General features: G+C 44.0%; 1 protein-coding gene across 11 annotated transcripts in view; it reads right to left on the bottom strand.

Moving 5' to 3' along the window:
• Positions 1-14,164, bottom strand: part of FAM161A (FAM161 centrosomal protein A) — an 80,959-nt gene extending 66,795 nt beyond the window's left edge. For 4 of the 11 annotated variants that reach the window (XM_033939102.1, XM_033939092.1, XM_033939099.1 and 1 more), the window contains exon 1: positions 13,455-13,605. The gene's annotated coding sequence lies outside the window, so the exon portion shown is untranslated. The other 7 variants (XM_033939093.1, XM_033939094.1, XM_033939098.1 and 4 more) reach the window with 7 other exon arrangements.
• Between the last annotated feature and the right edge of the window lie 7,423 nt (positions 14,165-21,587).

Below are 21,587 nucleotides of genomic sequence, written 5' to 3' on the forward strand. Positions count from 1 at the left end.
ATTATTCGACCTAAGATAAAAAATCCCAAAGAATCAACTTTGGAAATATCAAATTATCGCCCAATAGCCAATTTGCCATTCCTCACTAAATTAATAGAAAAAGTCGTTTTTAATCAGATAACTAACTTCATTGAAAAAACACATATACTACACCCAAATCAAACTGGATTTAGAGCAAATCATTCAACCGAACACTCAATGATAGGACTCACTACTAACATACAATACCATTTAGATCACCACAAATCAATAATTCTGATTTCACTTGATTTATCCGCAGCATTCGATACTATAGATCATCATTTACTAATTAACCGACTTTCTTCAATCGGCATTTCAGGACAGGTGCTAGGCTGGCTTGAATCATATTTTCAAGATCGCTCAGCAAAAGTAGTATTTAATAATTCAACATCTAATAATTTCATCAATTCATTTGGAATTCCACAAGGTTCAATTCTTTCACCGCTTTTATTTAATATTTTTTTGGCTCCTCTACTGACGCTTAGTCAATCCATTGGATTCTCTACATTTGCATATGCAGATGATATACAATTGCTTCACCCTTTAAACCCATTAGACTCAAATGAGATAATATCCATAAATAACAAGTTAATACAAATAAGCCAGTGGCTTAAAGATAATATGTTAGCGCTGAATCCAACAAAATCTTCAGTGATGTTTTCCCCTGGAAAAAAGATCTAAAAGAACAATTCTCATCTCAGATATTATTAAACGATATTCCCCTTCAACAAGTAAATAAAACAAAAATATTGGGAGTAACCTTGGACCAAGAATTAAGCTATCATAATCAAATCAGTACAGTTGTCAAAAACTGTTTCAATAAATTGCGACTTATCAGATCAATAGCAAAAGTTCTTAAACCAGAAGCACTTAATATTCTCATCCATTCCCTAATCATTTCTCGGTTAGATTATTGCAATTCTTTATACTGTGGCATAACTCATAAAGAAATAAGAAGACTACAAATAATACAAAATACAGTTATAAAAATTATAACAAACTCAAAAAAATATGATCATGTTACACCTCTCTTACAAGATGCACACTGGTTACCTATTATACACAGAATTACGTTTAAAATCGCATTATTAACATTTAAAATCCAACAAGCACACGAGCCGTTATTTCTGGACAGATTACTAATCCCTTACTCTTCACTAAGGACACTGAGATCAACGCAACAAAACCTATTAACTATTCCTTCTTTAAAAATAATTGGGACAAGAAGAGCAACTATATTTTCAGCACAAGCACCTCAACTGTGGAACAATTTACCAATTTATTTACGTAACGAAGCATCACTAGTCAAATTCAAACGCGGTCTAAAAAGCAGTCTTTATAAAGATGCATTCAATACATAGATAGATAATTGTAATAAACACAACACTTGTTCTTTAAGGAATTAAATGAGCAGAACATCAACATAGAAACTACAAATGTTTTTAATCTTAATTCTCTTTTTTTTTTCTTTTCTATCAAAATATCATTAATATTAATCTGGATCTTCATACACTCTTCATATTAAAAATTATCTAATATTAAATCGATTAATTATTCCTAACATTACCCTTCCCCTTGAATCATTTTATAATAATTGAAGCTATTTCTATCAATTAATTTTTTTTTTTTTCTCTCTTCTCTTTTCACCAACCCTGCCCTTATGTACAAACAGCACAGTTACTTACCGTAACAGGTGTTATCCAGGGACAGCAGGCAGATATTCTTGACTGATGGGTGACGGCACCGACGGAGCCCCGGTACGGACAATTTTAGAGTGATTGCACTCTAAGAACTTAGAAAGTTCTAGTAGGCCGCACCGCGCACGCGCGAGTGCCTTCCCGCCCGACAGAGGTGCGCGGTCCCCAGTTAGGATAAGCCAGCTAAGAAGCCAACCCGGGGAGGAGGGAGGGACGCAAGAATATCTGCCTGCTGTCCCTGGATAACACCTGTTACGGTAAGTAACTGTGCTTTATCCCAGGACAAGCAGGCAGCATATTCTTGACTGATGGGTGACCTCCAAGCTAACAAAAAGAGGGATGGTGGGAAGGTTGGCCATTAGGAAAACAAATTTTGCAAAACAGATTGGCTGAAGTGTCCATCCCGTCTGGAGAAAGTGTCCAGACAATAATGAGATGTAAAAGTATGAACTGAGGACCAAGTAGCAGCCTTGCAGATTTCCTCAATAGGAGTGGAACGGAGGAAAGCTACAGATGCTGCCATGGCTCGGACTCTATGGGCCGTGACAGAACCATCCAGTGTCAGTCCGGTCTGAGCATAACAGAATGAAATGCACGCTGCCAGCCAATTAGACAACGTACGTTTAGAAACAGGACGTCCCAATTTATTCGGATCAAAGGACAGAAAGAGTTGGGGAGATGATCTGTGGGGCTTAGTACGGTCTAAATAGTAAGCCAGAGCCCTCTTACAGTCCAAAGTATGTAGAGCCTGTTCTCCAGAATGAGAGTGAGGTTTCGGAAAGAAGACAGGCAGAACAATGGATTGGTTAAGATGAAATTCAGAGACAACCTTCGGGAGAAACTTTGGATGTGTACGCAGAACCACCTTGTCATGATGAAAGACCGTAAAAGGTGGATCCGCCACTAGTGCATGTAGCTCACTGACCCTCCTGGCAGAGGTAAGAGCAATAAGGAAAAGTACCTTCCAAGTGAGGAACTTGAAAGAAGCGGTAGCCAAGGGTTCAAATGGAGGCTTCATTAAAGCGGAAAGAACTACATTGAGATCCCAGATAACAGGAGGGGCTTTAAGAGGTGGTTTCATATTAAAAAGACCCCGCATGAACCTGGATACCAAGGGATGAGCTGAGAGGAGTTTTCCATGGACTGGCTCATGAAAAGCAGCTATAGCACTGAGATGGACTCTGATTGAAGTGGACTTGAGGCCAGAGTCTGACAAAGAAAGAAGGTAATCCAACAATGTCTCCACTGCCAGGGAAGTGGGATCAAGATGATGAAGAAGACACCAGGAAGAAAACCGTGCCCACTTCTGATGGTAACATTGAAGAGTGGCCGGTTCCTGGAGGCATCCAGAATTGAACGAACAGGCTGAGACAAAAGCGTATCATGCGAAGTCAGCCCGAGAGATACCAAGCTGTCAGGTGCAGAGACTGTAGGTTGGGATGTAGAAGGGTTTCCTGATGCTGTGTAAGCAGAGAAGGAAACAGTGGAAGAAGAAAAGGTTCCCTGGAACTGAGTTGAAGTAGAAGGGAGAACCAATGTTGCCTGGGCCACCTCGGAGCAATCAGAATCATGGTTGCTCGATCCCTCTTGAGCTTGAACAAGGTTCTCAACATGAGAGGTAGAGGAGGGAAAGCGTACAGGAACAGATTGGACCAGTCGAGGAGAAATGCATCCGCTGCCAGACGGTGAGGAGAGTAGAGTCTGGAGCAGAAAAGGGGCAGCTGGTGATTGTGAGGAGCTGCAAAGAGGTCTATCTGAGGAGTGCCCCATTGAGTGAAGATTGATTGTAGAGTTACAGGATCGAGTGTCCACTCGTGAGGCTGGAGAATTCTGCTGAGCTTGTCCGCTAAGGAATTCTTCTCTCCCTGAGTGTAAATAGCTTTCAGGAATAGATGGTGATCTATGGCCCAAGACCAGATCTTCTGGGCTTCCTGGCATAAGAGGCGGGAGCCCGTTCCACCCTGTTTGTTGATGTAGTACATCGCAACTTGATTGTCTGTGCACAACAGGACAACTTGAGGAAAGAGAAGATGCTGGAAGGCCTTGAGGGCATAAAACATCGCTCTGAGTTCCAGGAAATTGATGTGATGCTTCTTTTCCTGGGCTGTCCAAAGGCCTTGAGTTTGGAATTCGTTCAAATGAGCTCCCCATGCATAAGGAGAGGCATCGGTGGTGATGACTAGTTGATGAGGAGGTTGATGGAACAGAAGACCTCTGGATAGATTTGAGTATACCAACCACCATTGTAGAGACTGACGAAGAGATGACGTCACAGATATGTGACGTGAGCAAGGATCCGTCGCTTGGAACCATTGAGTAGCAAGGGTCCATTGAGGGGTGCGCAGGTGAAGACTTGCGAGGAGTGTGACATGAACTGTGGACGCCATGTGACCCAAGAGAATCATCATTTGCTTTGCTGAGATGGAACGCTTTGGAAGCACCTGCTGACATAGAGATTGAAGCGTTTGAAGACGGTTGGATGGCAGGAACGCTCTCATGAGGACTGTGTCCAAGACAGCTCCTATGAATTGAAGTCTCTGAGTGGGGATGAGATGAGATTTGGGTAGATTGATCTCGAACCCCAGAAGTTGAAGAAACCTGATGGTTTGGTTGGTGGCCAGGAGAACAGTCTGAGATGTATTGGCCTTGATTAACCAGTCGTCCAGGTAAGGAAAGACCTGAAGGTGGTGAGATCGTAGAAAGGCAGCCACCACAATCAGACATTTGGTGAACACTCTCGGAGAGGAGGCAAGACCGAAGGGCAGCACCTTGTATTGGTAATGACAACGATTGATCATGAAGCGTAGGTATTGTCTGGAGGCCAGATTGACCGGTATATGAGTGTATGCTTCTTTGAGATCGAGGGAACATAGCCAGTCGCCTTGATTTAGAAGAGGATAAAGAGTGGCCAGAGAAAGCATTTTGAACTTTTCTTTGACCAAACATTTGTTGAGATCGCGGAGATCTAGAATGGGTCTGAGATCTCCTGTTTTTTTGGGGACTAAAAAATAACGGGAGTAGAATCCCTGCCCCTTTTGATCTAGAGGAACCTCCTCTATGGCGTTCAGAAGGAGGAGGTATTGCACCTCCTGGAGAAGAAGGAAAGACTGAGGAGAGTGCAAAGCAGACTCTTTTGGTTGACTTGGAGGAGGTAGAGTCTGAAAGTTGAGAGAGTAGCCGTGGTGGATGATGTTCAGGACCCACTGATCTGACGTGATAAGTTCCCAACGGCTTATGAAATAAGTAAGGCGTCCTCCTATAGGCTGTGGAAGGTGGGTAGAAGGAACAAGACTGGCTATGTTCTGGAGAACCAAGTCAAAAGGGTTGTGTAGACTTTTGTGTAGGTGTAGGTTTTACCTGCTGCTGTTGTTGAGGCTGTCTAGCAGCTGGTCGTTGTTGTCTCTGACGTCTAGGGTGTTGTGCAGCTTGAGGCAGAGGACGAGCCACAAATCTACGTTGGTAGGAAGATTGTGGACGAAAAGGCCTGGTTGGTGGAGGCTTCTTAGTTTTAAGAAGCGTGTCCCATCTGGTCTCATGAGCCGAAAGTTTCTGAGTAGTGGAGTCCATGGAATCTCCAAACAGCTCATCCCCCAAGCAGGGTGCATTGGCTAGCCGATCCTGGTGATTGACGTCGAGTTCTGAAACTCGAAGCCAGGCTAGCCGTCGCATGGCCACTGACATGGCTGTGGCCCTGGAGGTCAGCTCGAAGGTATCATAAATGGATCTGACCATAAATTTACGAAGCTGTAAAAGAGAGGAACAAGTTTGGTGAAAAGCAGACTTTTTCCGATCAGGAAGATACTTCTCAAAAGCAGTGATATTTTGAATCAGCTGCTTAAGATAGAAAGAGAAATGAAAGGCGTAATTTCCTGACCGATTGGCCAACATTGCATTTTGGTATAGCCTTTTTCCAAACTTATCCATGGATTTGCCCTCTCTGCCAGGAGGGACTGAAGCATATACACTAGCTCCCTTGGACTTTTTTAAGGTGGACTCAACCAAAAGGGACTCATGAGGCAATTGGGGTTTGTCAAACCCAGGAATAGGAATGACCTTATACAAGGAATCCAATTTTCGGGGAGCCCCAGGAATAGTTAAGGGAGATTCCAGATTCTTATAAAAAGTTTCTCTCAAGATGTCATGGAGAGGTAACTTAAGGTATTCCTTTGGAGGCTGGTCAAAATCCAAAGCATCTAGAAAAGCCTTGGATTTCTTTGACTCAGCCTCCAAAGGAATGGAGAGAGAGTCACACATTTCCTTTAAAAAGGAAGAAAAAGAAGACACTTCTGGTCTAGAGGAGGGTCCTAAAGCAGACTGGTCCTCATCACCAGAAGAGCATTCTCCCTCAGAAAGAATAGGATCCTCTGAGTCACCCCATAAGTCAGGATCCCGAACCTGAAAACTCCTGTCTCGAGACTCCGGTGTGGAAGGCTCTAAATGACGGGATTTGCGAAGAGACTTCCCTGACCTGCCTGACTCGGTACCGGGAGATGTCACTGTACGTACCGGAGCCGAAGTCTGTACGGCTTGATGGTGAGCTCTCGGCTCCGGTGCAAGAATCGGCATGGAGACCGAGGAAACAGATTGTACCGGTACCGACAAAGTGGACGTCGATAAAATAGGACGGTCCACTATCGGTATCGGTGGCTCAGACCGAACTGGTACCGGCAAGTTCGGTGCCAGGAACGAAGGCAGGAGGTGCTGCAATTGTTCTTTGAGTTGCGCCTGCAGAACAGCAGCTATACGGTCCTCGAGGGAAGGCACCGGTACCGTTTTTTTCTTTAATGGTACCTGCGGTGCCGCTCTACGCCCCGAGGATGAAGACCCCGATGTAGAGGGGCTCACCTCTATTGGGGCGGAGCGCTTCCGTGGGTGCCTCGAGGTCGGCAGGATTGGGCTCGCTGCCATCGAGACCGGAGGACGCTCCAACGGGGAAGGCTTCTTAGCCGGCTTACCTGCAGGAGTCGACACCGACGCGGTATCGATGAAGTGGGTGCCGACTGCGCCGGTGCCGATGTCGGTGCCGGTGTAGAATCAGACATTTCGGCACCAAACAGTAATTTCTGTTGAATTTCTCTATTTTTAAGAGTTCTCTTTTTTAAAGTAGCACAGCGGGTGCAGGTAGACGCTCGATGGTCGGGACCAAGACACTGGAGACACCAATTATGAGGATCAGTTAGTGAAATTGGTCGTGCACACCGCTGGCACTTTTTGAAGCCGGGTTGAGGGGGCATGAATGTAAAGACGGCTTCAGCCAAATCGAAGGCCGAGGCCTCGATGGTGGCTAAAGGCCCCGCCGGGGCAAACCCGAAAAAGAAGGAAAAAAACAATTGGTTTTTGTTTTGTTTTTTTTAAAACAAATAAAATAAAGAAAAAAGGAAAGGAAATAATATTTCCTCAAGAAGTTTACGCGAGCGGGAAGTTACACAAAAATTCTCTCACAACGGCCGTTGAAAGAGACGCGTCTTCTTAGCTCCGCGGAAACTAAGAAACTGGGGACCGCGCGCCTCTGTCGGGCGGGAAGGCACTCGCGCGTGCGCGGTGCGGCCTACTAGAACTTTCTAAGTTCTTAGAGTGCAATCACTCTAAAATTGTCCGTACCGGGGCTCTGTCGGTGCCGTCACCCATCAGTCAAGAATATGCTGCCTGCTTGTCCTGGGATAACTTAATTGTTCCCTTTTTTTTTAATATAAATTGTATCTCCACCTTTTACCTACTTGTTCCAGTTTGTATTAATAGAACATAATGATTAGTCTGTATAATTTTGTCTTATTCGTATTTGTATTTGTCATCCCTGGTTTCTATTGTACATTACAATTGTGTAATACGCATTGAAATATTTGATATTGCGTAAAATCAAAATTTAATAAACTTGAAACTTGAAACACAGGGGACACACAGCCTGAGCTCAAGCCTCTTACTGAATAAGCAGGCAAGCCGCTCCCAGGGGGATAGGCCCTGAACTCCTGAAGGAACCCAAAGCAGGCTGGCTCTGCAGGAACTCAGAGATTATCCTGGGAGCAGCAGTCCTCCCATGCGGGACTGCCTCCTTTCCCTGGTGGAGTATGCCCGAGCAGGGGACCTCTGAGCACCGAAGCCACAAAGAACTTCAAAAATCCAGTGGAAAAAAACAAAGCAGAGCAATACAAACCTTCTGAGTTCGGTTGCACAAGAAATAACTGAAAAGAGTGCTGTGCTTCACTGCAAAATGGAGTTCTCAAGTTCTTAAAGGGATATCCTTCTGCAGTTCACAGGAAATGGGAAACAGCAACTCAAGCATGGACTCCTGTGTATCCACAATAGAAATTTGTTTTAACACTTGACACTAGCTCACAAAAGGGCAAGACTGATGATGGATTCAGGAGTTATAAATGATGGGTCATATAAATAGTGATTAGTTCATTAGTATATGGGCTTAATTTTGGTCAACGTAGGTTTACTGATCTTGAAATCTGAAATTTTGTTTAATAAAATATGAATGTATTATTGGATTATACATTTAGGCAAGCTTTCTTTGGAACCTGGATTCTGTACTCCCCTTTGAATGTTTTCAAGTTGATGAATGGAAGAACCGACAGTGAGAGTTTTAGCCACCTGCTAAATCTCCCATGCACTGCAATATTGAGTCAACTGTCACAAAAAAGTAAAATGGCTGCCGTGTCACATGGGAACTGGAGATGCAGCAGTGAACGACCTCAGCCCAGTTTGGCTCTCAGCCCCACAATGGTCTTGCAGCATTGCACCTACTACTCCTAAAGTCCAAACTTTCCCATCATTTGCACCAAAATCCCTAGACATCTGAGGCAGGGCAGAATTTCCTCATAGGCACCTCCTTTCCATGCCACTGCTCCCCAAAACTAAGTTAACAAATTAACTACAAATCTCCACTGTTCTATCCCCACATGCATTATGTTTTTTATTTTACTTATTTTGTACACCTTAACCCCTCCCAGAAAAGAAGGGGGAAAGAATAAGCAGCAAGGAGGGGGAGAGAGAGACAAGCAAAAGGAGATGGCAGCCAATCCTTTAGGGCAGGCTGTCAGCATAGCTATTGCTAGCATTTAGCATTTTCAGTTGGCATAACTAATGTCAGCAAAGGCCTATGGGAAATTATCTGACTCTGGAATGTTGATGCAGAATTCTGTGCTCCTGCACAGAATTCACATACATTAAGCATCCAGCCAGACTAGATTGTTTATCAAGAAGATAGGCTGCTTGAATGGGACAAAGAAGCGAGAGACTAATCCCATCTACTATGCCTGCAAGTATCACACCTTCCTTATCAATTAAATTAACCATTGTTTCAAACAGTTTACAAATTCTAAACAAAGATACTGGGACATACAATAGTTTCTATATTCAGAATAAGATTTCAAACTATAAAAGCCTCCTCTCTACAACACACATGGAGCTCTCTCTTTCTCTGTCTATTTCTCTGACTATCCTTCTCTTTATCTATGGAACCCGAAACTTAGACCATCACCCCATCCCCCTTTCTCTCTCTCTCTCTCGCTCTGGCTCTCCTTAGAACTTCAGACTCTCTGTCTCTTTGCCTCTGAACTCTGTAAAGCAGGGAAACTGCTTTGCTCTCTACTTAATTATAATGCTTAATTGTAATGCTTATAAATATTGCTTTTCTGTAAGCCTATTTCTATAATATATTCTTTATGCAATCACCTCTGGCTGTGTTTCTTATTGGATTCTACTCCTGGTGAATCTTCTGTGAGGGAACTGAACCTGGGACCTGGCGTGTGTAAGGGCGCCTCTCACGTAACCCCTACCACCTTACACAGGCCTCAACAAATTTTCATTAAATCTAGGAGCCAAACCCAAAACTTATTCCAACCTTCCAACATTTACCCCAGTGAGGTGTTGTTTTTTTTGTTGGGGAGGGGGAGTTAGGGTGTTTTGAAGATTGGAATCCCCTCCCAAATTAGAAGTAGCTCTTTTAGAAATTGAAAATTACTAAGAATTGTTTTTCCTGATTTGTGCCTATGGGCAAAAACTTTAATAAATCAGTTCCTTAAGGTGACTAGCTGCTAATTAAATGTAGAAGTCAATTTCCCTTCCCAAAGCATGGTATCACCTGTGTGGTGACAGCACCCTCTAAAAGCCTGGATCCCCATCAGTTTCTCTCTCCTATCCCCCTTCCCAAAGCCTTCAACTAGACTGTTTTATCCATCTCTCTTATACCTCCCCCTTAGTGTCTTCCTTCCATTTTGTCTCTCTCGTGCCCTCCAGTCTTCCCCAGTATCTTTCTGCTCATGCCTCTTATTCAGGCAGCACTGTGAAACATCTCTCTCCATCACTAATGATGATAGAGCTCTCTATATACTTGACCTGCGCAGTGCAGAAAGTTTATTTATTTATTTAGATTTTTATCCCGTCCTCCCAGTAGCTCAGAACGGTCTACAAGTGAACATACACAATGGAGTGTAATTGGACATATAAGATATACAATAGGTTTAAATGTTTGGACATACAAGACTGTGCAGTAGTTTAAATACAGGGAGTATACAGCAAATTAAGAGTAGAGTTTAAGTATAAGTAGTTTAGTTTAAATACAAGTTATTTGAGTTTAGATACAATTTATCAGAGTACAGACTAAGAGAGGACTATACTGAAATTTAGAGAGAAGATAGACAGGAGAGAGAAGAGAGAGGTGGGGCTTAAGGGAGGGGTGTAGACTGAGGGTGACCTTTAGTTGAAGAGGAGGGTCTTTACCATTTTACGGAACGTCAATAATGAGTTCTGTAGTCTGAGTTGAGGGGGGGAGTTGGTTCCAGAGATGTGGAATGAAGTGGCTGTAGGATCATTTGCGGGCAGTTTCTGAGAGGAGGGACCTTCCGGGGGGAATGCATAGGCGTATGTCCGATTTTGAGTGGAGGGTGCGAGTGGGGGTGTAGATGGGAAGCTTGGATTTTATGTAGGAGGGGGTGGTGGTATAAATTCTCTTATGCGCTATTGCCAGGGCCTTGAAAGCACAGCGCTGGCTAATTGGGAGCCAGTGTTCAGCGCGGAGTGCTGGGGAGATGGGTAGTTGAGGTTGTGTAGGAGGCGGATAGCTGCATTTTGGACCCTTTGGAGGCGCTTGAGATTATTTTTGGTTAGTCCATTAAATAGGGAGTTACAGTAATCCATTCTGGAGAGGACATATGCGTAGAGGAGTCAGGTCAGGTCAGGTGTGGAGATGTAGGGTTTGATCCTTCTCAGTTGGCGAAGGTAGTAGAAGGAGGTGGAGACTACTTGGGATATGTGGGCAGATAGGGATAGGTGTCCGTCTAAGGTTACTCCTAGGCTGCATACCTGATTTGTTGCCGTTAGTAGAGTGGAGTCCCATGCTAGTGTAGGACGTGTGTATTTGGTGCTTTTTTTCCTGATCTATAAGAGTTCGGTTTTTGAGGCGTTCAGTTGAAGTTTATTGTTTGACAACCAAGTTTTCATGTCAGAGAGGCAGTATTGGAGGTTAGCAATTTGGGACGACCGGTTCTCGCCTAGTGGGAGGAGCAGCTGGATGTCATATTTCTGCGCTATATCGATGACAGGCCTGATGTAGATGTTGAATAGGAGGGGGAATAGAAGGGCGCCTTGAGGAACACCATATTTGATAGGCTTGGGGTTAGATTTGTGTGTCCCTAGTAGGACAGTCTGGGTCCTTTGATGGAGGAAGAAGGTGACCCATTGGAGGGCTGTGTCCTTGATTCTGAGGTCATAGAGTCTGGATGTGAGGAGATGGTGGTTGACTGTGTCAAAGGCAGTTGGGGGAAGACTCAGTTTCACATCTGGCAAGACTTCCCGAACCCCCTACATGGACAAGCTCAAGTATATATATAATGTATAATGTATTCAAAATTAATTTTCCTATGAACTCTTTTCCTACCTTCTTCTACTCTATGTTTATAACCTAACTAATTTATTTTTCTCAAGTACTTTAGCAAGAATGTGAGCCTTTGGGACAGTCAGGGAACTCCAAGTACTCTCTCTTCATCTTAATTAATCTTACTTATTGCATTTCTTCTGTTTCTACTGTAAACCGCTTAGAACTTCACGGTACAGCGGTATATAAGAAATAAAATTATTAAATTATTATTATTATATAGACAGACCGAACGGCATGTAAGATTATGTTGTTTCAGGTAGCGTAGAGGTAGGAATAACATTTCAGGGGTATGAAATCCAAGACACAATAATGCAATTTGTAGGTGTCATGACAACCTGGCTCCCAGGATTTGTTGAGTCCTGCTTTAGAGCACTTACAGACTCCTGTTCACCTGACAACCAACCACCAGTACCGAGGCCCAGAGGCCAGAACTCCAGCACCAAGGACTAAAAAAGAGTAATATGTGGGGCTGCGGGCAAGGGTCAAGTTAAAGAAAAAACTAATTCACTTCTACTAACAGAAGCCCTGTGGAATCCCAGCCTAAAGCTAAAGCCCATGAACTAGAGTTTGGATCTATAGAGGATTGGACTTCCCCACTCTCAACTAGAGAAAGGTCCAAGGACTAATCTATGAGAGTTAACTCTGGCCAAAGCTCTACCTCAAAGACTGCAGACCGTGAACCCTAGGGGGACAGACCTACACAGAAGACCCTCCTGCATCAATCCAATCTACACCATCTGCTGAAGGCAGAGAAATACTGTCAACTCAAAGCTGCCCCACTCCTTATACTGGTGATGACATTACTAAATTCTCATCCAATGTTGATAAAAGATTTTTTTACTGCCAAACTATCAACCATACATACATATACAAAATGGCAGGCTTTCCCCTCCTCGGTGCATCCTGGGATGCGCCGGGGAAAGGCCTAGGGCTCTGATTGACCCAGGTTGCTTAAAGCCAATCAGAGGCCATGGGGATCATTGGGGATATGACAGCAGTGGCGGGATGGAGTGAGCATCTCTCTCATGGCTGCAGGGGGTTGCTTGGTGGCAGGAGGGAGTACGCATTTCTCCCGATGGCAGAGGGGAGTGTCAGGTTGTTGCATGGTGGTGGGAGTGGACCTCTCTCCCACTGCCAGGGAAGGATTGCTTGACATTAGCAGTGGGAGGGAGTGGGCATGCATCCCTCTCACTGATCTTCAAATTGGGGTCTTTTTTTTCCACGCATTTATTCTGCACATGTGCCAATCGCTATCACTAGCGATCAGCACATGCAAATTTAGCAACCCTCCTTGACTTTCCACAAACCTCATTTGCATGTGCATTTTTTAAGAATGATTCACCTTTTTTAAATCATTACAATAGCATCCACAGCTGCCCGTGGGATTTTACCACAAACATTTAAGAATCTTCCCCTGAATCCATAAAAGATGTAACAGGATAAAACTTATTAAGTTATCAGAACCTTAAAGGGAGTTGATTTTAACTCCTGTGAAAGACATAGCATGAAGCAGCAGGTGCACCTTTATAGTATTCTAGAAAACCACCAAGGATCTGCTACACAAACGGCTTTTCACACTGTACGTCTATGGAGGAAAAAAAATCACCACATATAGGCCTAAGCCTAACCTTAGCACCGAAAGCCTATCTCGCTGTATCATAACATGGTAACCCTAAGTTCAGAGATATAAAGTCATACGCAGCCCTCACGCTCATGGGGTGAAGATCAAACTCCCCTCCCCGTGGTCTGTCATCTCTTCCTCTCTTTTATCTCCAGTCCAACATATCCTTTCTCCCTGTGCACAATCCAGCACCCCTCCCTCTAAAACTCTCCCCCATTCTACTATCAACTCATACCTGAGATCGCCCACAACCAATCCCCCAGCTTTCCTTCTCCGGTACTCTGTCCTCTCTTAACACAACCTCTCTCCCTTGGATACGCCCCGCCTTTCTTTAAAAAAAAAAACAAAAAAAAACACCCAACAAATCTGCGTCAGAGGAGGACAGGACGCTGGAAAATTGAACAAGTTGCGTCAGAGGAGGGCGGGGCAACGGAAAGGGAAAGCTGGGGGGGGGGGGTTGTTGCCTGCGTTCTCCCTCAAAAAACACGTTGGGACGTAGAAAGCTGTGTGTAAACGGGGTTTGCGGGGATGTAGTTCCTGCGGTGCTCTCAGTGAACAACCACTCCTCCAAAACGTTCAAGTTCCGCTTCCTCCTTCCTTCAAATAATTAAGCGCAAGTGCATTTGCTCACACTAACACAGCACGGACCTGCGGCATCAGAAGCACTTGGTCTACTGGTGTATGGGTGTATCGAGGAACAAGATAAAACCTAGATCTCCAGGATTATTATTTAACAGTATTGAAATCCTGGTTAAAAAACAAAAAGAAGCAAGATTTTCTGCACGTGGAATCTGTTGCACTTACTTGACAGTAGATAAAGCACAGCCACTTACATGTAATTAACAACCGGCATGACGGGAGGGGGGGGAGTGGCGCCCCTCTTCCACCACAGCCACGCATGCGCGCGCCCCTTTCCCATACCTTTTTATCTTCAGTGAGAGGAGCCACAAACTTGCTGCTCTTGTCAGCTTCAGCGCTCACTCCGGTGTCACTTCCTAGGCTTGGGTGCCAGAAGTTACATCAGAGAGCGCCGAAGCAGACGCGAGCAGCATGTTTGTGGCTGCTCGCGCCGAAGTTAAAAAGGTAGGGGAGGAGGGGAAAGAGGGTGGGGGGAGAGAGCAGGAGTAATTACATTACATTACGGATTTCTATTCCGCCTATACCTTGCAGTTCAAGGATTACAAAAGATTTGACTGGATATTTCCAGTGATGATCACATTACAGAAGAATATACTGGACATTTTCCAGTGAGGATACATTTTTTTTTTTTTTTTGGGGGGGGGTAGCTGGAAAGAATTCTAGGGGATCTTACGGGTTGAATAGTAAACTGACAGTGCCGAACTGTGTGATATTAGCAAATGGAATACAGTTAGAGTAGGCAAGATTACAATCTTTTTTAGGGGTCTGTTTATTTGAAGGATGGTGGGATATTTGGGAGAGAATTATCTGGCGGTAGGTGAATTCAGTGGAGGTAGGTGAAATTAGCTGGAGGTGGGTGAAGAGGGTTTAAGATTTTTGGATGAATTTTTTAAAAAGCAGGGTTTTGATTTCTTTACGGAATGTTTTGAAGTCATCCGAGGTTGTCAACAGGTTGGAGATGGAATGGTTGAGTTTTGCTGCTTGTGTTGCCAGAAGGTTGTCAAACATTTTCTTGCGTTGTGTGCCTTTGGGTGGAGGGAAGGCAAAAGGGTTCGGGGTTCTTCTGTGTCTTGTGGTGGAGATCTGGTTTAAGCGGTTGTATAGGTAGGATGGGGAAGAGCCTTGTACTGCTTTGAATAATAGGCAGTGGAATTTGAATTGAATTCGTGCTTGTATGGGTAGCCAGTGGGAGTCTAAGAAGGCAGTTGTTATGTGATCATATTTTCTAAGTGAGTAGATCAGTCTGAGGGCGGTGTTTTGTATGGTCTGGAGTTGCTTTATCATAATGGCTGGACAAGGAAGATATAGGGAGTTGCAATAGTCCAGCAGACCTAAGACTAGGGATTGTACAACTAGTCTGAATTGTGTTTGGTTGAAGAATTTTCTGATTTTGCGTAGGTTTCTCATGGTTAGGAAAGCTTTCTGGGTAGTCTTGTTGATTTGGGACTGCATTGTGCAACATCTGTCAATGGTAACTCCTAGTAGTTTTAGTTCGGGTTGTATTGGGTATTTGGTATTTTTGATTATCAGTTCTGTGATGGTAGGAGTTTTGGCCTTTTCAAGCAGGAGGAATTTTGTTTTTTCTGAGTTTAGTTTTAGTTTGTGATCCATCATCCATTTTTCTACTGTATCTAGGGTTGTTTCCAGCTTTGCTGTGGTGGTGGGCTCTGATGGGTCGAAGGGGAGGAGTATGGTGATGTCGTCTGCGTAGCTAAAGGATGTGACATTTAGGTTGTCTAAGGTGGCTCCTAGGGAGGAGATAAAGAGGTTGAAGAGAGTAGGTGAGAGAGGTGATCCTTGTGGAACTCCGCAGGGATTTGCCCAAGGCTCTGATTTGATATCATTGTATTTTACCCTATAGGTTCTTGATTTGAGGAACCCTTGAAACCAATTGTAGACTTTGCCTGAGATTCCTATGGCGTCGAGTATCTGTAGTAATAAGGTGTGGTCAACTAGGTCAAATGCTGCAGAGAAGTCAAGTTGTATTAGTATCATCTTTTTTCCTTTACTGATGTTTTGCCGGGCTGTATCTAGAAGAGAGACTAGTAGAGTTTCTGTACTATGGTTAGTTCGAAATCCTGATTGTGAGGGGTGGAGTAGGTTATGTTTTTCCAGGTAGTTTGTGAGGTATTGTGTAACTAGGCCTTCTATTATTTTGACGTATATTGGAATTGAAGCGATAGGTCTGTAGTTGGAGGGGCTATCTATTGGGCCTTTGTGATCTTTCATGATTGGGGTGATTAAGATCTCTCCTAGGTCCTGTGGGAATTGGCCGTCTGTTAACGTGGTTTGAATCCATAGCATAAAGTTGGTTTTGAATGTGGTGGAGGCGTTTGATAACAGGTAGGTGGGGCAATTATTTAGTTCGCTGGAAGCATGGCTGTATTTATTGTAGAGTCGGTTCATATCCGACCAAAGTAGGATTGGGAAGTTGGACCAGCTTCTGTCTGCTACGATGGCTTCACCTGACTTTGGGTTTGTTGTTATCTTTTCGAGATGGGTGGGTGTGTTGATGAATGCGGTTCTGATATTAGTGATCTTGTTTTTGAAGTGGTCTGCTAGGTGGATGGCTGTCGGTGGGTGGATACCTTGAGTGGCAAGGTAAGGTTTAGTATCAGTGAGATTCTTTACCAGGTTGAATAGCTTTTTTGTGTCTGGGATTTTTGTGCCTATCATTTTGGAGTAGTAGGCTTTCCGTTTTTCCTTGAGTTTGGTTTTGTATTGGTTAATTTGATTTCTCTATGCTGTTTTAGTGTGTTCTAAGCTCTTATTTTTTTTCCAGTCTCTCTCTAGTTGTCTGCAAAGCTTTTTTGATTGGAGGAGTTCGGAGTCGAACCATTTATCAGAAGGTCTACATATTTTAGATTTTAGTTTTTCTGAGGCTAGTTCATTCAGGATGGTTTCGCTTATGGTACGCCATTGGGATATGAATTCGCTGGGGGCTGTGTTGGTGATGGCGTGGTCTGCTTTATCCCAGAATGTGGGGGGTTCAATTTTTTGGCGTGTTTTGAAGGAGGTTTTTTTTTGGAGGTTGTTTGTTAATGCTTTGAGGCCAGTTGATGTTAAAGGTGTATTTATAGTGATCTGACCAGAGTGAGGGGCGCCAGGTCCCATTTGAGATATGGATTTCGGGTTTGTGAGGGTGTTGGGTCATGTAAGCAGCGACATCTAGTTGATGGCCTTTTTCATGTGTGGGTTGGGGGTTAAGGATCTGGTAGTTCAGAGCTTTGAGGTATGAGAGTAAATTTATTACTTGTTTAGAGGTGTGATCTTCAAGATGGAGGTTTATGTCTCCTAGGATTAGATTATGAGGTGAAGTTAGGGAGTTCTGGTAAATAAATTTTTCGATATCTTGTTTGTTATTATTCCATTTTCCTGGTGTTGAGTAACAAAGGATGCATGTTAGTGAGAGAATCATCGGATAGTTGACAGGCTAGGAGATCTAGGTGTGGGGTGGAGTGTTTGTCTAGGGTCTTTATATTGATGTTGTTTTTGAGTATGATGGCTAGACCTCCACCATGGTTTTTTTTCCTGCAGATCAGTTCTATTTTGTAACCCGTAGGGCATAGTTCTGTGATGGTGGGATCAGATTCCGAGGTTAGCCAGGTTTCGGATAGGAATAAGCAGCTTAGTTGTTTTTTAACTATCCAGTCCTTAATGAGGTCTGCTTTTGTGCTTATTGATCTGATGTTCATGTATGCGCAGGATAATGAGATGTTGAGAGTTTGGGGAGTGGGTGAGCAGTTTGGGTGGAGGAGATTTTCTTTGGTTTGTGGATGATGGTTGCGGTTTTCTGATTTTGGTTTTGGGGGTGGTCTTTTTCCCCAGCTGGTTAGTATGCTGATGTGGTTGAGTGAGGAGCAATCTATCAAGTTTCTGGGCGAGTAAAGTTTTCTGGCAAGTAGAGGGAGCCTTTGGGATTCTGTTAAGGTTGGGATAGAGGATGTATGATAACCTTCTGTTTTTCTGTTGGTTAGGAGTAGGAAGAGCAGTAGATGAAGGAGTACGCTTGTAGAAAAATTGGGAGGCATAGTGGTTTTTGTGCAGGGTGCAGGAGATTCTGCTGTTTGGTAATTGGTGTGATGTGCAAGGTTCTGGGAGGTGTGGGGAGGTTAGGGGAGGAGGGGGCATTTTTATTTTTTTCCCCTTTGTTCTGTAGCGTCTGTGATGCCAGCGCTCTGAGGAAGACCGTGCCTGTGGCGGACCAGCACCCCCCTTACTACGCCACTGGCAGGCACATATTCTCACGTGGGTGATGTCCAAGAAATCCAGCACAAACGTCCAAAGTGAACTGTCACTTTAAGAAATCAAAAGTCTGTCCATACCACACATAAACGGCTGCTTTCCCACCCACTGCCTACTTGCAGGACCATCAGTTCAGTAACAGCTAAGAAGCCAAGAAGGGGAGGTGGGCAGGTTGTGAGAATATCTGCCTACTGTACTTGGCATAGGTAAGTGTGCTTTATCCCAGGACAAGCAGGCAGCATATTTTCACATGTGGGGACATAGGCGTTGGAATAGGGGGGAAGCCACAGGGGTCATGGCCTCTTCAAAAAATTCCCGGTGGTAACTACACAGGTGGCACTCTTCTGGGATGGCTCTCGCTACCACAAACCTCCAACATCTACATCTTCCCCCCCCCCCCCCACACACACACATACATACACTGCATCTACTTTACATTTCTTGTAAATGTTGCCGGGTAGAGGAACCAATTCTCAATGCCACCCTGTTGCCGGCCAGTGTCTTCTCTCCACTGTGCACCGCCCTCTCTGACAACTTCCTGTTTCTGCTGGGGTGGGTAGTGTAGAGAAGGTGCCGAGTGGCGGCAGGACGACGTTGAGAATCAGTTCCTCTGCCCGGCAACATATACAATAAATTTAAAGTAGATGTGGGGTGGAGGTGGGGGATTGAATAGATGTCGGATAAGGTTTGCAGCAGAGAGAGACGGCCAGCAGGTATACTGGCCGGCAGCAAGATGCCGCTTCCACCAGAGTGCAGCCTGGTGTTGCCAAATTTGGGAGGGGTAGAAGGTAAAGAGGAAACATAGGACTTGGGATTGGGAGGGGGGAGGGAGAGATGTTGGATTCAAATGAGGGAATGATATTGCTGAAAGGTTGTCAGGTAAGATTTGCCTCTTTGCGGATGATACCAAAATCTGCAATAACAAGAAGCAAGAGCTGGCGAAGCTAAAATTTAATGCTGCAAAAACCTGAGGGAATAGTACAGTTTAGGGGATGAAGAACTTATGTGCACGACAGAACAACGGGACTTGGGCGCGATTGTATGTGATGATCTTAAGGTGGCCAAACAGGTTGAAAAGATGACAGCAAAAGCTAGAAGATGCTAGGGTGCATAGGGAGAGGTATGGCCAATAGGAAAAAGGAGGTATTGATGCCCCTGAATAAAACTTTGGTGAGACCTAATTTAGAATATTGTGTACAATTCTGAAGGCTGCACCTTCAAAAAGAAATAAAAAGGATGGAATCAGTTCAGAGGAAGGCTATTAAAATGATATATAGTCTTCATCATAAGGCTTATGGGGACAGACTTAAAGATCTCAATCAGACTGAGATACAGTCACAATCCATGTGGAGATACTAGTAGTTCTCTTGGTTACAGGAGTTTCCAGCTTGTTTGGGTCAAATGACAGAAACAACCGAGTAAAATTTCTGTGAGACTTAGTTCTATCCGTGTAGCAAGCTAAAGCACGTTTGCAGACCAATGTATGAAGTGTTTCCTCATCAGGATGAGCATTTGGCTCTGGACAAAACATTTCGGATTAGTTATAAGAACCACCTTGTCAAGATAAAATGTAGTATAAGGTGGATCTTCTACTAGCACCTGGAGGTCACTGATTCAGCAATGAGGAAAACCACAAATGAGGTGCTTGAGAGAGGAAGCTGACAGTGGTTCAAATGGAGGCTTCATGAGCGCTGAAAACACCACATTAAGGTCCCAAGTTGTTGGAGGAGTTTTCAGAGGCGGCTTACTAGTATAAAGACTCTTCATGAATTTAGAAATCAGAGGATGTACTGCTAAAGGCTTGTTTTACAGAGGTGTGTGGTGCACACTTATAGCATTAAGATGAACCCTCACTGAATTAGTCTTTAGTCTAGAATTAGAGAGGTGTAAGAGATAGTCCAGTGCATATGGAACAGGACAGATTACTGGATCCATAGATTTGCCACTACACCAAAATGAAAAGTGAGTCCACTTGAAGTGGTAGCAGCACCATGTGGAAAACTTCCTAGATGCTATCATAATAGCCAACACTGGTGCAGGCAACGAAAGAGTATTTACTAGTTAGGAGAGATACCACTCTGTGAGGGCCAAAGAACATAGATTGGGATGCAGTAGTGAACCGTTGTTCTGTGTCAGCAGTGTTGGAAAGATTTGCAGAGTAATTGGTTGTTTGCTCATTTGAAGTTGGAGAAGGAACCAAGGTTGGCGTGGCCACTGAGATGCAATGAGTATCATGGTGGCTGGTTCCTGGCCTAGACTTAGTCATACTGCACACTCCCCCAGTGATCACTGACCACACCACCACCATAAAAATCAGATTTAAAACATACATATCTGCCTGCCTCCAGAACATCAGCACCTGGCATAGGAAAGCCTAGTAGAGCTGCATAGAGGTGGCTTAAGTAGTCTGGGGGAGGTATGGGAGAGGGCTAGTGAACCATAGAGAGGACTCTAACCACTGCATTCATGGTGAAAAATGTGGGCTCCCCAAAACACCTCTAAACCCTACTCTACTGCCATATAGGTGGCACCTGCAGCCATAAGGGCTATTAGGGTTGTAGACAAGTGGGTATGGTAGTTTTGGGGGGTGTTTTGGAGGGTTCACCATGACCTGCAAGGGAGTTGTGGTGAGATATTTATATGGCATCCTTTTTGTGCCACACTACTTTGTTGACATGTCTGGGTGGCCAGCCCATCACTTTGCTGGCCCCTCCCACTTCCAAAAGGTCTTGTTCGAGGCGTTTGGAACTTGGATGATTTTTTGGACAAGAATGTAGTATAAAGGTAGATGTACTAGTGGGCTGGATGATCAAACAGCTGGACAAAGAAGTAGATTATTTTAAATAACAAAAAATTGGACGTATTTTTCAAGAATGGATTTTGGGTGACTATCGCCCTAGGCCCAAAACAGACTTAGATGTTTATTTTGATTATGCCCCTCTATGTGTATTAGTAACCACATTTGAGAAGAGCTAATAAAGTGCACTGCCAAAAGAGCAGTTCTTTATATGGTTCTTTGTGCGTGTTTTATATAGCAATGCATTGGGTTAAATTTTTGTTATTTTTTGAGAAAATATGAGAACAAAAGTCAGTGGGAATGACCAACAATGATGAACCAGAACTGGTTAAACATAGAGTCTTGCTTGTCCTATGCTATCTTGAATTCAGATAGAGTTTTTGTCTCCACCACCTCTACTAGGAGACAATTCCATGCATCTACCACCTTTTCAGTAAAGTATTTCCTTAGAATATTCCTGAGCCTATCACCTCTTAATTTCATCCTTCATCCTCTCCTTACAGAGTTTTCCTTCCTTTGATATTAACCTCCTGTACATTAATGCCATATCCCCTCTCCTGTCTTTCTTCCAGAGTACGTATACATATTAAGGTCTCTAAGTCTGTCCCATTAAGATTTATGACAAAGACCACTAACCATTTTTTAGCAGCCCCCTGGACCAACTCCATCCTCTTTATATCTTTTTGA

Source organism: Geotrypetes seraphini, chromosome 3, assembly GCF_902459505.1.
Source record: "Geotrypetes seraphini chromosome 3, aGeoSer1.1, whole genome shotgun sequence".
In the NCBI taxonomy this organism is placed as follows: domain Eukaryota; kingdom Metazoa; phylum Chordata; class Amphibia; order Gymnophiona; family Dermophiidae; genus Geotrypetes; species Geotrypetes seraphini.